This window comes from Coloeus monedula (assembly GCF_965178545.1).
Source record: "Coloeus monedula genome assembly, chromosome: Z".
NCBI lineage: Eukaryota > Metazoa > Chordata > Aves > Passeriformes > Corvidae > Coloeus > Coloeus monedula.
In genome coordinates this window covers 12,154,267-12,170,700 of record NC_138822.1, presented here as the reverse complement: position 1 = coordinate 12,170,700, position 16,434 = coordinate 12,154,267, and the positions used below count along the sequence as shown (strand labels likewise).

At 40.1% G+C, this 16,434-nt stretch overlaps 1 protein-coding gene across 4 annotated transcripts in view; it reads left to right on the top strand.

The window, feature by feature from the left end:
* Positions 1–8,445: 8,445 nt before the first annotated feature.
* Positions 8,446–16,434, top strand: part of CSNK1G3 (casein kinase 1 gamma 3) — a gene marked incomplete at its 3' end in the record, with an annotated part of 81,292 nt that continues 73,303 nt past the window's right edge. For 3 of the 4 annotated variants that reach the window (XM_082301260.1, XM_082301259.1, XM_082301257.1), the window contains exon 1: positions 8,805–8,950. Of the gene's footprint in view, positions 8,500–8,804; positions 8,951–16,434 lie in introns of those variants that run through there. The other variant, XM_082301258.1, reaches the window with a different exon arrangement.

Here is a 16,434-nt window from a genome sequence, read left to right as displayed (position 1 = left end):
CAAGAAGAGCCAGGTTCAAAACAAGCAAAATTCTTCACAGCAGCTACATATTCTGTGAATCTCCCCACTACAGGATGTTGTCAGTGCATAGACACGACATGACTTCAAATGGAGCCTTGAGTACATTGCAAAAGAGATCTATTGAAGGTTACTAAACAGAAAAAGCAAAGAAACTTGCTGCAGTGGCCCAGCCCACTTCTGGGCTGTGGCAGTCAAATGTCAATCAGGCCAAGGCCATCCCATGGGTACATTTCCCCGCCCAAGACAGTGAGTCTGAGGGCGGGTTAATAGGCGGCACAGAAGTTTAAGCTGCATCCCCCCCTGGATGGCACTGTGACTTTAAACCGCCTCCCCCTGTTCTAGAAAGTTCTTCCACATGTGGTTCATTATTGGCTCCCTGTTGTAACTCCCGCCGCTCTGTTACACCCATTGGCTGCCATTGAATTGTTTCCTCCCCTTTACTAGTGCCCTATTGGTTCCTCCCCTTTTCTCCGCCCTGATCCACCCCCTATAAAATCCCCTGCACAGTCCCTCTCCTTGTGTTTTTGGTGCCTGGATGCTGCGCAGAGTAAATTTTTTGGAACCCATAACAAAAGGCCCTCTGTGCTTCTTTGCCTCCGGGTGACACAGGCCCAGACCAACAGCCTCCTGCTGTGCCTCCTCCGACAAGGAGCCAAGCACGCCCGCCCAGCAAGCGCAAATTCCCACTGAGGACGTACTAAGGACGTCTGTGGGAAAGATGCTGCATCCCCTCTGACTGAGGGCACACCCAGGACAGCAGTGTCTGGAACTCCCTGACCTGAAAGCAATTAGTGACTTGGAAAATATGTGGGGGCAGTCTTATATGTGACTGCTATGTTCTTACTAATCCCTGGGCAGTGATGGTTCAGGTCCTTTGGACAAATAACAAAAATCCTGTGGAATGCTGTTTGCATTTGTTCTCATATAAAGGCCAAGGGCTGATTTCAAAACGTGCTGCAGGCTTCCAGTCCTGCTGGATCAGGTGGAAACTGCTCAGTGTATCTTTAAATCAGACTGGTATTATCTTAAAGAGTTTCTTCAGATGGGGCTTCTATGAATACAAAGCGGTTATAAGGTGCCTTATCAATGTAATTTTCCTAGGGGAAAGCTTTGGGAAATTTTCTAAAAGTCAACTTTTTTTTCCAGATGGAAATGGGAAGCATTTGATGACACCTCTGGGCAGTAATATATCTTTGTCTTCAGAAGGAAGAAAAACGGAAGAAAAATTAAGAAATACATAAACTAGTTAATTCAGGGATCAACTAGCTGCTTTAAGACAGCATATTCCGTTGTCTCAATTGCTCATACAAGAGTATAAATCAGGATATATTTTACCTTTGTAACCTTTAGAGACAGAGTATAACTAAGGATAAAATATGATGCTTAGAACTAGAAATTTGCTTGCATGATTTTTGAATTGACAAAAATTCTCTCAGAAGTTTTAACTAATTGAAGTAATAAATCCATTACTGGGACACCAGTACACCCCTCCCCCCCCTCGCAACAAACAAACAAAATCAACCCCCCAAACAAGCAAACTTTCCAAAACTCAAAACAAAACAAAACAAACCCCAAACACGTCTAACAACATACATATAGCAACTATTTGTAAAAATAAAAAAGCTCGTATTTATCTTATCTTTCTACCTTTCCCCACACAATTCTTTTTTTTCAGTACAGCAAACAGCTGCCAGAATTTGTAGATTACAAATGCAAGGATTTTCACGAAGAGCGATTCATAGAAATGTCCTTGATCTTGTAATAGTAATCATCCTCTGAGCTTAGCATTTATATACCATACAATAATATACTATTATTCTTCATGAGTAAAGAAGGTGAGTTTTGTGGAAATGCCCATGTTTTCAGCACATCACTGGCAAGTATCCAGAGAAAATTATATAATAGCAGCAACATAGAGAGACCTTAAAAACAGGTTTTTATTGAATTAATGAAAAGGTAGTGATGTTATGGAAGCCAAGCTATTTCATCCCTTATGTTCCATCTGATTTTATAAGTGGTTTCTATTTCTGGATTGGGCAGGCGATCTTATTTTGTCCTCCAAATCCATGTGAATCCAATTTTCAGAAATTTAATACTCATATCTTAAAAAGATACATAGCACTTCTTTAGGGTCAAAATTAGTGGAAGAAACTCATATGAAATCAATAGCATAGATAGAAACCTAAATAAAGACAAGAGAATCTCCTTTTGAATGGGTTTTAACAACAAAGTTATTTTTTAGGTTCAGTTCTTCCTTAATTTTCTATCTGTAAAATACAGTCCATTTTTCAGAGAAATGTAAGATACAGTGCAATATTTATATCTGGAAAACCAAGCAGAAGCAATACAAATCTGAACATGCATTTTACTACTGTAAAACTAGTTACTTCCAACAGGAAAGCATGATTTGAGTAATGATGGATATGAGTTACTTCTCTTTAACATTTTAATGTTAAATGCATTCCCATTAATTTTCATAAGAGCCAGTACAGTACATAATAAGATACAAATCTTCAGAGCATTCTCTAGCTTCTACTATACAAAAGCCACTTGGGCTCGGTAGCACAGCCATAATTTTGCCATGTAGCTCTGTATCTGATCAATTACTCTATTTCAGGAAATATTTTTAGTGTCAATGAGCAGAATGCCATTGATTGGGTAGACAATTAGAAAGCCAAACCCTAATGTGACTAATGTACTATTGATTTTCTGAGGTAGTATTCAAACAGTAAACTAGAGAACAGATTTGAGGGCAGAATCTTGGGTGTAATCAAGGGTAAAAATCTAGATTCAAAGGAGTATTTGTTGCTCCTCTTCAAGGGAAAGGATTGGGGAGAACTATGAATATTGGCAAAGCCAAATAATGAACTGTTTAGCAGCTGGCATAAAAATAAAGTACAGTTTCCAGTGTAGTTTGTGATATATTAGCAAATGCAGCATTTTAAAAACCTTGAACCTTACTACCTACTCTTATGAAAGGAAATGTTGCAGAATAGCTTGAAACACTTAGTTTATTTGTACTTCCTTACTGTTACAGTAAGAGAGGGAAATAATCACAAAGATCCAGTGCCTGAAAAAGATTGAAAAAATTTACATCACAGCAGTATTCTTCTGGGTTTTGGTTTAGGTTTTTTTCATTATTTTTCCAGAGTTATGGAGACACTACTAAAACATACTGAAAACAGAAAATGGGATAAACAGAATATATGGAATCTTATACCGATGAAAAAAAAAAAGTTACTCTTAAAAATACTCTATATTAATAAAAACCCTCTCAATTAAAAAAAAAACAAACCTGTATCAGCTTTAAATTAAAATACTTAAAATTGGAACCACAGAATGAAAACCACGAAGTAGCTTTATAATGAAATCAATACATTTCTTTCTAAATATTCTGAGAGAAGTGTCTAGTTTTATTTTCAACATTTACTGGGAAGCTCAGCTTTGAAAGTGCTTATGGGACAGAAAACCTTTTCAAATGCCTCTTTAATTTTTTGCCAAAAACTTTCAAGCTCCATGTTTTCTTGTCCCTGAATTTTGAGCTTTGAGGATCACTCCTACTTAAATGAAAAAATATGTGTGTTCTGTTCAACCTCTTGGATAAATGACAAAGTGATTACAATAGGTTAAGCAGGTCTGTGATTAAATGCTTAAAACAAACAAAATCCTCTCTGTACATGAAGCAGCCTTAGATCAACAATCAGATCACTGATCAGTATCTCAAACTCCAGAATTCTAGCATTTTGCCAAAGTGCATGATCTTCTGTACCTTATCATGTGGTTCTTACGTATGTGGCCTTTTCAGTCCTTTCACTTGACCTGACACACGCATTTTTCATTATACAATTTAATGGGCTAATTCACCAATTGTATGGAAACAGATTTAGATGCAGTTGAGGCATATCACCAGTGAAGGTCTACATGTTCTCATGTCCTCTTTTTTCTTGGTTTTTTTTCCACTTTTTTTTTTCTTTTTTTTTGGTGCAATTCTGATTTCCAGCAGCTTTTAAAAGCTCATTTTTGTCCATTACTATGGAGGGAATCAACCTGATCCCAGAACTTTTTCACATCTCTCCCTCATGTAGGATTACTATTCCCCGGTTATGGGGAGTTCTTCCAAAGAAAAATGGTGGCTAGCAAATGGCTGAACAGTTAGCTCAGCCAAGAATTTCAGGATTGTGAAGAGAAAGTAGTATGACATTTGTACGTGAGTCAGATGACATAAACAGCTGAAGTGAGTAACTGTTTTTTATTTCTATTTATTCTATCAATTTTTTATGATTGTATGATGTATGAGATTGATGCATTACAGGAATTCTTTAACTGGTCACGTCACCACCCTTAGCAATGACAGCACTACACCATGACCTGCACAAGCCTCACGTGTCTCTCTTACGGTATTAACAAATCTAGGTTCCTTGCTGGGCTATGTTCATAAAAGGACTATAAAATGCTCCTTGTGGTCCTCTAATATTGGAACCTAAAAGTAGACTACAATTCCAGTCAGCAATGCATACTGCTCAGTCCAGCCAGGTAAGGCTTTCTCCTTTACATCAGCGTGCTGCCAAACTGCATGAACTTTAGAACAAATGAAGGGTACCCAGGGTTGTTTGTTTTCTCTGTTTGTAGGCACACATTTGCAGCAGCCAGGAACAGATTCCCTCCACTGCCTCTCCACATAGGGCTAAAAGCTGGTGAAGTGCTGGCTTGTGACTATATACTGTACTGTGTCACAGTAATTTTTTTATCACTCGCTGGTAACTTTTAGACCAGAATAAAGAACTTAAACAAAAGGGTAATTTCATAGAATTTGGATGATCCATAAAAAAAAAAATTACTGCAGCAGCTTATATTACTGCCTGTTTAGCTCTATATTTAGGTGTTGAGATCTTCCTAGGCACATGGATTAAGTTACAGGATCCTGAGTGGAAGAAATTTGAAGGGACTGTGTTTGAGATACCAGAGTGAGAGCAGTCATTCTAAATGAGCTTGACTGGCTCAAATCCTATGCCAGTGAGAAAAATACCAATATTTAGAAATCAGTATGAATTTAAAACAAAGGATGGAAGGAGGAATCACATTCATTTCTTCCACATGTGTGAAATGAACAGAGATCTTAAGAAGCTGGAAGAGCTTTTAAGATGTGAAGGGAAAGCGGAACTATAATACTTAAAAGCCAGATGTTACCTCTGTGGGTTTCTAGTGCGAGAATTTAATTTATTAGTATCTAGTATTTAATTACTATTTTTGGCATGGCAAGGGGGAATAAGTTCATTAGAAAAATACAGCATAAATAAAATGGTGTAGGCTACTGGAAGCAGCTGGTGAAATAGTGCCAAATGGTATTAAAATGCAAGCTGAAATATTAGAGGGAACAAAGTATCATGTCACCTTTATAATAATGTACTTTATAAAAAGATAAAAAGTTTTGGAAAGTTAAGAGGTGTGGTAACTGACAATTTCTGTTACTTTGCTGTGTGTGCAGGGACTGTCAAAGGATTCCTTTCCATGAGGGCAATAACGCTCAGACTAGGATTAAACACTGGAAGTACTTTTTCCTTCACTTAGAACAGCATCCATGTATATACATAGCAAATTATATCACCTTTTGGGATGTTCATATGGTGGTTTTGGCTGGGATAGAGTAAATTTTCTTCACAGTAGCTAGTATGGGGCTGTGTTTCACATTTGTGCTAGAAACACCATGTGTGGTAACACATGTATATTTTAGTAAATGCTGAGCAGTGTTTACAAGGAGCCAAAGCCTTCTCTGTCTGTTGCTCGTGGCTGCTTGGTTCCCTGCCTGCCTCTCACCATAAGTAGGCTGTGGGTGCACAAGGACCTGGGATGGGACACAGCTGGGACAACTGACCCCAACTGACCACAGACATATTCCTTGTCAGGTGGCGTCATGCTCAGCATATAAAGCTGGCAGAAGAAGTAAGAAGTGGGGGGGAGGGATGTCTGGAATGATGGTGTTTGTCTTGCCCAGTCACCACTATGTGTGATGGGGCCCTACTCTCCTGGAGATGGCTGAACACCTGCCTGCATGTGGGAAACAGCAAATTAATTCCTTGTTTTGCTTTGCTTGTGGCTTTTGCTTTCCCTATTAAACTGTCTTTATCTCAACCCACAATTTTTCTGGCGTTTACTCTTCCAGTTCTCTACCTTATCTTACTGGTAGGGGAGTGAGTGAGTGCTGCGTGGAGCTTGGTGGGTGGCTGGGATTAAACCACAAGAACACTATAAAGTTGAAGCCACAGCACTCTTTTTCTGTTTTATGTACTTGATGTATGGCATGGCATGTCTCTGATGCTCTTAAAAATTAAGATTACATGTAGCAATCATCCACTTTCTTCACCACTGCAGCCCAGCTGTAATTCTAACTACCCAAAATCGATGCACTTTTCTTTAAATTCTGAGATGTGGAAGACATCTTTCTCTTTTGCCTTATGTTCATCAGCCAAATCTTAGAAGTACAGGTAATCAAGTAATTTGTTAAGTTGAACTAATGGCCAGTCATAACTGGAAAAATATCCTACAGCTTTTACACACAACCCCCCTCCCCAAACCTGCACTTACTGTTAGGTTTATGAGGCCGTATTTAGAAAAGGTTGGGAAAACCAGTATTGGTACTTGTGAATATGTGTCCATTTCTGATTAAAGTTGATGAACTTGGCATCATAGTAGTACAAGACTATTTTTCGTCTCTGTTTAGTTGCTGGGGAGAGTGGAATGCTTGTGTCTGTCAGGATCCTGCAATAGTAATTGGAACTAAGTATGTGCTCAATCCTCATTGATCAAGGCACATTTTACAGAGGGGAAACTTTCAAAGCAGAACACCAGCTCTCTGTACTGTCACGTATGATGCTAGAGAGGTCGAGGTGAATTGCTGGCAGAGAGAAGTTCTGAAGGTGATTCTGTGCTCCTCAGGGTAAGCGAGGAGTTAACACATTTCTGAGAATGAAAGACAGTGACGTTCCTGAGGCCTGCCCTATATACCAGCACACTGCAAAATACTTAGCATGAATACAGGGCAATAATCAATGGGCCTAAACTGCAAGATCACAGCTAAATGTCACCAAGATCCTTCTTAATAGGACTAACAGTACAGATTGCCTATGGAGAATTTTTTGGCAAAAGTAATTCAATGTCTACTAAGACAAGGAAGTGAAGCTTGAGCAAATGATTTCTGAAAGTTTCTTGAGGGTATATTGCTTCTAATTCTTTTTTCTACAAGGACTTCTAGAATGTTCTCGAATGTGCCAACTTTACCTAAAAAATTACTTGAACAACCAATACTCCAAGAGCTGTCAGAACCTCCAACACTTACCCTTTGCATCCTCTCTCCTCCATATTTATGATTGTAAACCAAGTTGTTAATAAACTTTTAAAGTTATTTTTATGCTTTCAAATACAAAAAAGATAATACTTAAAGCCTTACACCCTCTGTGGCCTAAATGCTACTCCAATTTCAAAGTTTTTAAAATGCTAGTCTCCTGACTGGAGAACTAAAAAAGGGCCTAAAGATCACTGTTGGCACAAAGTCGGTGGTGTTATGTAGCGTTTATATATATTTTTAAATAATTACGTGGCAGCTGTTGCAGACATCAAGCGAGAGCGGGGTTCTGTCTTCCCCGTTTCCTGTACGGATACACAGGACAGGGAATGCAGGATGCCCGAGTGTGGCGAGCAGGGTAACCTCACCCACGTGCGAAACAAGCGGCGTGGCCGCCGCCGAGCGCGGGGAGCACAAGACGGGCACAGCATTTCTGTGAAACTGCCAGGCGCGGTCCGCCCGGCGACGAAGGATGCTGGTACTTGGGGACTCTTACCCAGCAGAGGATGGAAAAGAGCTGCGGTTCCAGGCGCCCCGCAGCTGCCGTCTGACACTGACTCAGCCACCTCTGGGCACAGGGCAATCCCTGGAAGCCAGACTTTCACTAAACAGGTGCCTTTGTCCCTACTAAGGAGACGCTTGAGGCGAGGGAAGTGCGCAGCTGGGCCGCTGCCTCCTCCGAGCGGGATCTCGGGGTTCTGACGGGAGCAGCGGCGCCGACGCTCAGCCTCCTTACCCCGGCCCCCTCCCGGCACTGGTGCCACGGCCCGGCCCCGCCCCGCCCCTCGCGGCCCCGCCCCACCCCGCCCCTCGGCGCTCTCATTGGCTGCCGGCTCTGCCCACCAGCAAGCCCCGCCCCTCCCCCGCCCTGGCGTTCGCTTCCCGCCCCCAGAGTGGCCGGTGCGGCCTGTCAATCACCCGCGCGAGGGGCGCGCGGCGCGTCCCGCCCGCCAGGGCGCCTATGCCGCGGTGCGAAGGGGCGGGCGCTCGGGGCTGCCGCCGCTTCACCTCCGCTTCGAGCACCGCCCCGGCCGGCCCCCCTTCGGAGCCCCGCGCCAGGGGCGGGGCGGGTCGGAAAGCAGTGCCCGGAGGTGAAGGGCCGAACGCCGAGCGTGTGCTGTGCTCCCCTCGGCTCCCTGGTAGGTCGCTGTCCCCAGCCGCCTCTCGGAGCGGCGTCGGTCGCGGCGGCCGCAGCACCTCCGTGGGCCGAGGCCTTGGACTGGCTCCTTCCCCTATCCCTGCCGGCCGCGGGGCGGGCGGGGGCTGCGGAGCCCCCTGTGAGCGCCGCAGCGGCCGGGGCAGAGTGAGCCGGCGCCCGTGCGGGGCCTTGCCCCAGGCGGGTGCGGGGAGCCGGGCAGAGCGCACTCCGCGGCCGCCGGCAGTGCCGGCGGGGCTCGGCCGGCGCTGGAAGGGCCCGTCACCTCCCTGTGGCTGCGCTCCCGGGTGTCAAAAGCCGCCGTTGTGAGACCTCCGAGTGCCCTCTCCTGCAGGAGTTGGTCGCGGCGGTGGGGTTCGCTGGCTGGCGGCCGGTGTCGGTGGTGCTGGCGGCGGTTGGTCCGACCGAGCACTGAGCTGGGTTTGTAGGAACAAGTAAGTTTGTTTTCCTGTTCTGTAGACGCAGGTTGCTGGAGTGCGATTCTGCTGGGTTAGCAGATTAGCAGGTTAGAGGGAAATTGAGCTGCCAGTGCTCTTCTATTCTTACCTTTTATTTTGCTTTATGGGAAGTTATTTATAGGCACTCTGAATGTAGTGGTTTTAAGTTTGATTAATTAAAATCTCTAGAAGTGATATTTCAGTGGTCCGCCATGGAACTTGGACAGAGCTTATTTTCAGGCATTCCTGTTCATTTTGCTGGTACGTCCTTAATGAACGTTGAAGTGACATGCAGTGTGTAAAAAGAAATTGGAATATAATCGAAGATTTTTTTTTTTTTTCTTGCTGAATTTTGTAGTTGAGATCAGTTGTATTGACATACATAGTTAGAAATAGATACTGTGCATGTCCTTAAGCATGATTATAAGTGAAGCACACTGTTAAGCATATTAAGCCTTACTGCTTGGGTTATGACTGCTTGTAAGGATAAACAACTTATCTGCTCTTTAGACTCTCATACCTCTTCTGAACACAATTATCTAGTGAATACGTTTTATCCTGAGCTGCATTGGGATGTTAAAGTCCAAGATGGGAGTAATGCAATTTTGCTTTAAAGGGTAAAGATGAGATAGAAGTTTCTGTGCTAGCTATATTTTAGCAGATGTCTTCTCTCGACCTCAATATCCCTTAGTCAGTTTCTTTTTAATTGAGAAGTTTCAACAGTTAAACAGTATTTGCAGTGGAAAAAAGTGGTATTTTGTTGTGCTGGCCTGAAATGGAGAAATTATCTGGCAAACGGCTGACTATTTACATCAGCTGAGAATAACTTTCAGCTAATAAAATTAATCTTTTTCTCTTGCCACTTTGCATCAAATAGATTGGCTTATAAAATATAAACGAATTTCAGAATCTAGAGTGCCAGTTCTCATTCATCACTTTTTCTGTAGACCTTTTTTCTTCTGTGTGATCAAGATAAATATATTTAAGATTAATTAATAGAATCAACCTGTTACAGTCCATATCTTAACACTTCTGAAGTTTTTCTTCCCCTAAAGTAACAGAACCTACAAAAGAGTTTTTCCTTGTCCAGCCTACTTATGTATGATTAAAAAGACTGAATTTACTTCCTGTTGTAATTTTTCAGTTTTTGGTAGTCTCATAATTAAATTAATTGCATTATTAAAGCTCATGCAGTGTATCAAATCTTAGCATCCTCACTGTATCTGCAGTTTATCCTATGAAAATAAAGTTGTTCTTGTTTCACTAATTACTGTGCTAAATGGTTCTGTGATTAGAAGTATCAAAGTTACATGTATTTCTGACATGTCTATTCTTGTCTTGAAAATTTGTTTGAAAAAGACTAGGAAGTCTTACGATGTTTAAGAATTACTTAGTTTAGTTATGCCCTTGAGACAACAATAGATGGAACATGAGGAATAGGGAAGTGACAGTGGTTACTTTTCCCCAATATCTTCTGATTACAAAAATGAACTTTCTAAGGAACACGTACTGATCAGCTGTATTAACTGTCTTTATCTAACTTTTCTCCTGCTGAACTTTTTTTTCAGTCTGCTGTAAACAAAACATACAGCTACATCTTGTTCCTCAGGCTTTTTTTTTCACTTTCAAGTGATTTTTTTAGGATGGCATACATAAAAGTGTAATTAAAAGCACACACAAACCACAGGAATAACAAAGTTTTAAGGGAGTTTGACATACTGTTTCTTTACAGTTAAAGCTCAATGATTCAACTGCAAATTAATGTCAAGAGTCCTCAGTCAACCCTTCATACCTCACCTGAGGTTGTATGAGCAAAATACCTGACAGTGCTTAGGGGAAGAGTGGAACAATCCTTTTCAGCGGTGTCTGTGTTTAGATGATCTTAAATTGACTGTGATACTGGGGAATAATTCAATAATATAAACAGAGTGGTATGTTTCCAACTAATGTATGCGGGGCCTTTAACACTTTCAAAAATGTTTTGAGACTTCTATATAATTGATTTCCCATATCGATTAAAAGGTAAAAAAATAACTTTGAAGTACTTGTTCTATACTTTCTGATAATCCTTAATTTTTTTTATGCTATGTAGGCATTTTAATGCTTCCTCAGTGTGGCTGCAGAAACAATGCAGTGAGATCAAGCCTGATGCTGCTGAGCTTGTTTCTAAGTTTAATTCTGAGTAGCCTCCTAGACGTTGTCACTGGAGTTCTAGAACTTTGTAAGCTATAGCTGAAACAGTTGGATGAACAAAAATAGGTGCGTTGAAGCTAAATAATTGCTTAAATAAAAGCAGACTAGTAAGAAAGTAGTTAAAAGCTTAGGGTGATGATCACAGATGAAGACAGTGACAGGACCATCCATCCCTCCTTGTGATCTTAGGTAAGCCACTTGCAATTTAATGTCTCTTTGGTACAGGGAAGATGTAGAAGAGGAGACATAACACAGCAGTCCATGCTGTGGAATTGGTTTGGATTGTGGTTACTTAGGGAGCTTTCTGAAAGCAGTACTTTCAAAAGAAGTTCTGAAACTCTTAGTAGTAAAATATGCATTAGTTTATTTTGGTCAGATTTAGCTCACCTCTTATATTTTGTTCTAGTGTTTTATAGATGATATATTCATTGCCTTAAATGAAAAGGATTCTTTCTAGGAAAAGGGGCAGAAAATATTTTTATATTAAATATACATATACATTAAATATATAAATATTTGTATTAAATATATAAATAAATATATACTATTAAATATACAACAATTTTCGAATATTACAAATGTGTTTCCCAGCCTATTCTTCTAAGATCTTTATTTAACTCTGTGTTCCTTATCTCTTACAGGGAATATTTTTAAGAACTATACTCCCCTCTCTTTTTCATTCCTTTATTGGGTGCTTTTGAGTTCGTGTAGGAAAGCTTTTTAGTATAAGATACATTAAAATCCCCATTTGGCTGTTCAAAGAAGGGTATTTAGTACAAAATAAGTACATCCTGGAGGTGTGAAAAGCTAAAACAGTTTTCTTGCCATTTGTGTGTCTGGTATCCTGCCTTGTGCAGTGGAGTTAGGAATGGGAGGAGACATACTGATCAATCAGAACTGTCTTTGCCAAAATGTTTACTCAGATAACTGTAGGTCACAGAAGCCCATGATATACACCCAAGTAAGATTTGCATATTCAGGTAAGTTTATTACTTAATCTGACTTCGTCTGTAACATCATTAATAAAATTGCAACCATTTTTTCCTATACTTTAGGGTCTTCTCTCTAAGCTTACTAGCCTCCTTAGCTTTTAACATGCCAAGACTTTGTAGTAGCAGTTTTACTTCACTGAAATCTCTTAATAATTTAATGTCATTTCCCTAGAAATAATTTCTTTTCCCTGCAGACTCCCTCTTCATCAACCATGTGTTTAAATTATGTTATTTTTGATTAAGACTGGATGTGAACTGCAACAGTGGAGGATGATGTCCTTTTCAGTAGGCCAAAAATACAAATGTTTTATGACAAGCAGAGGCTGGACTTCAGTTTGAAGTATGTGGTTTGTCACACCTTCTTGTATTCTCTGCAATTATTCACTGAGTAATTTGTGAGTTGCCATGCTCTTTATTCAGTAAACCGTGTGCAATAACAGAATGTAGATGTAACAGTTTCCTGCAGAAGCAGAGTTGAAGGTGGTGTTTGGGTGGCAGTTTGTGTATGGAGGTCACTGGGGTGTGATGTTCTTGAAGGGATGCACTTGATGGGCTGTGAAACACAGTCATTGTGACTGTGCTGCCGGCTGTTGGAAAGGCCCTTCTCTCTACTACCAGGCATTCCCCTGCTCCGTTCCTGTCTGTGCAGTTTTGTAGCTCCACTCATGCTCTCTGTCTTGCCTCTTGTGTACTCCACTGAGTGGATTCAGGTTATTGAGTGTGTGAGCTTTCTGCTACTCTGAGGGAGTAATGTCTCCACTGAGGCATGGAGTGCTGATGCTAGTGAGCAGCAGGAGCAGCAGGTAGTGTCCCATGCAGTAGAAGAGCCATTGTACTAACCCATCATAATTATCTAATTGCATTTTTCAGAACAAAATTTCAGACTTGGGTTCTATTGTGCCCATCAAACTGTTCTTTTTGGTTCAGTTTGTCTTCCAGCTTGAGGTGCTGATTACCTAGTGAATGTTGCATCTGTTACGTTTTGAGAGCCGTTGTACATTGGCTGTATTTTTGTAGAAAATGCTTTAAAAGCATGGGCTTCTTGGCGGATTCCCTTTGTGAGGCTGGAAGGTGTGATTTCATCCAGGGTGGGACACATGTCTGCAGCCTAAAAGAAAGTACTATTTAAAAATTGCATTGTTATATGTAGAAGAATCCTGTGAGTATCTTTCTGTATTTAAGGCACTAAGCATTTTCCATTTTAGGTCTTTATATTTGAACTTAAATGAAGTAGCTAGCATGGCTGTTAGCATGTTTCAACAGCTTTTTAGTGTAATGGTATAAAGAAATCTTTAAAGGCATTCAGTGTTGCTTTAGAGGAGTTCTGCTAGCTTAAAATGAAGAACATATTTAATGTCCTATACTCTTGATATTTTTCATGTCAGTTTAAATATATAATGTCCATAAAAATACAGCTGTCTTAAATCCTAAGTAATTGTGCAGTAATCTTGGGAAGATGAAGTAATGCTGTAGAGGCTGAAGTCAGGGGCATGATTGCTTTAAGGGTTATGGGAGACATGTTTCACTTCTAACCTCAACCACTAGTATTTTCTTAGTTGCACCTTGCAAATACTTTCTTCTGAAAACAGAGAAGTTCAGTATAAAATGTTTTTTACTGTCTGTGGAAAATCACCTCAGTTGGCACTCATTCATTTCTTGCAATGTTCCAGGAGCAGGTTGCTCAGTGTGTCAGGTCATTAAAGTTTCTGTGTAACATTTGCTGATGGTAGGCTGAGGCATCTCTAAATCTGGAGAAATAAGGATGAAACTTGAATTTATGGTTAACAGTAAAGAGGGAAGGCAGAATTTTTCCGACAGACAAGAGGAAGACAGAATAACTAAATTTGCTCTTAAGCTTTTGTCAGATTGAGATATAAATGTCTTTATGGAAATGCTCTTCTTTGCTTTTCATTTTTCCAACAGTATTCAGTATTGTTTGTTTTTGTGTAAAACACTGGGAGACTTTTAAGATTGTACTTTGAATTTTCTTCTGAAAAAAGTCTGTTTTTTAAGGAAATTAGGTATTTCTGATGTGTAGCTCTCTCAACTGCTGCCTATTGAAATTTGTAATTTCTAGGGCAGTTTTCACCAAGCTTAGATTGTTATGCCTGTGAAGATAAGTTCCTATAAGCTTCATAAAAACCAACTTAGATAGTACATATTTATTAACCATTACCATGGTGAAGGGGGGATGTTACCTGTTTTTTGTGATAGTAGCTTGAGAGCTGTTCAGCTGCAACTTGTGATACCAGGCAAGCAACAGAACATCTCTCTTCACTGAGTGAGAAGGGAACATTTTAGTGTGGGAAGGAACAAGGGGTTTTGTGAAGAAAGAGAGCTGAAGATGTATCAGAGGGTGGCTTGGGAATACTGTGGAAATGTGGAAGATACCCAGCAAGCTGAAATTACTGCACTGGGGCTGTTAGGGTGTTGAACACTAATATGTAGACAGCTAAGCTTAGCTAGTGTTGATGCTTGAGGAATGTTTCTATCCTAATCTTCCTGAGTAGTACATCAAGAGTTTACTATACAGTGCCCACATCAAGACACTGACATGTTCTCATTTTAGTGCTTGAGAATTTTGTTTTGATTTAAAATCAGTGTAGTTAAGTAATTACCATCAGACCGTGGTAAAACTGGTGTCAATAGCGTCAGGTTATTTTGTTCTCAGAACTTTTAATTTACATCAGATGATTTTATATTCAATGTTGTTTGATTTTGTGTAAAACACTGGGAGGCTTGTTTTTTCCTCTTGAGTTCCACAGGAAGGCATTGGTTTAAGTATGTTTTGTATTACCTCACTAATGATGAATCCAAGATCTTAACTGTGGCTAGTGTTTTTCCTTAAATTTGTGTCACTAGGCATTGTATGCATTCAATATGAAGGTGTCAAGCATGATTCCATTTGGTGTGGTGTCTGAGACTTTTTCCGTACATTTTTTTCTGTATTAAAATTACGACACAAGAAAAAGGCTTTATAGCCTTTTGAATACTGTAGAGCTATAGTTTCAATTTAATAAAGATGTTTTAGGTATACATTGCAGTGAAAGCCATGCAAGTGAGAGGAGAGTTGCAAGTGTATTTCATAGTGAAATACTTGGAACTGCTGTGAAAGGTACCTATCTAGTTTATGGAGACAATAGGACAGCAGAATAATTTGATTGCCTTGTAGTTTGTTATTGTTAGAAAGCCTTGACAGATTCATAGCTGCAAAACTTAGTCTGGAGACATTTCCTGTACTGTGAGTTATCCCTTTCCTGACATGTGGAGTTACTAAATTTGAATTTGGCTCCTATCTAAGTTCTTGAAGTAGAATTTGATCATGTAATTAAAGTTAAGTGACAGAGTGAATTGTGTCAGAAAACTAAAAATACCTTTAATTTTGAAAACTGATCTTCACAATCACCGTGGAATACTAGAGCACATTATGTATTTTAGCCAATACAAAATTTAACCTGGAGACAGAATTAGTGTTTTTAGGACTCAGAAATGTTTTGGGTTTTTTTTTCCCATGTAGCACTGGTATGCTTTACCATGTGCTTAATTTTGTCTTCAGATGTAGTTACAGTGTTAGATGAAATGCAATACTCTTTGCTTTGTTTTCTAACTTTTAGATGTGTTAACTTCACAGTTTCTCTGGCCTAGCCTTAGGCTAATCTGAACCTTTCTGTTGTGCTGCTATAACAGTTGTGTGCCGTGGTACAATTGTTCATGTAGAAAATTGAAGCTTCCATTATGTAGTATTAGCTAGCTCAGCGTTAGCTTTCTGTCAGCTGTGGACAATATAGCCCATTTAAGTCTGTATGGTTGTGGTGGTGGAAAAGTGAAGAAACAAATGACTGAAATATTGCTTAACTATCAGTTTTGTTCTTTCTGTGCTCTTTAGTAAATCAGCTTTAATACTGTCATGATTAGACTTCTAAAAGTTATTCCTGTTGTTATGACTCTCCTTTCTGACAACTTTTACTCTGAAATGGTGATTATATGAAAGTGCAAGAAGGATGCATGCACAGAAGCTTTGATCAAGTAAATGCATGCACTTGCATGGAATCATAAAGTGAAGTTGGTAGGGTTTTGTGGTGAAAGCCTATGATGAAGTCCAGTTTATAGGTTAGGGCCAAACTTGCTGTCCAGGTCAGTGAGAAAATAAAAATGTTTATGCAGTGACCATCTCTGCTAATGTTTGTTTAGAATTAGCAGAGATGAAGAGATTGCTTGGAGATCTTAATTGCTACATAGTTAGTCCAGTCTGGTATTTGTGGAAAAATTGTATTGAGTTAGGATGACCTCGAGTAC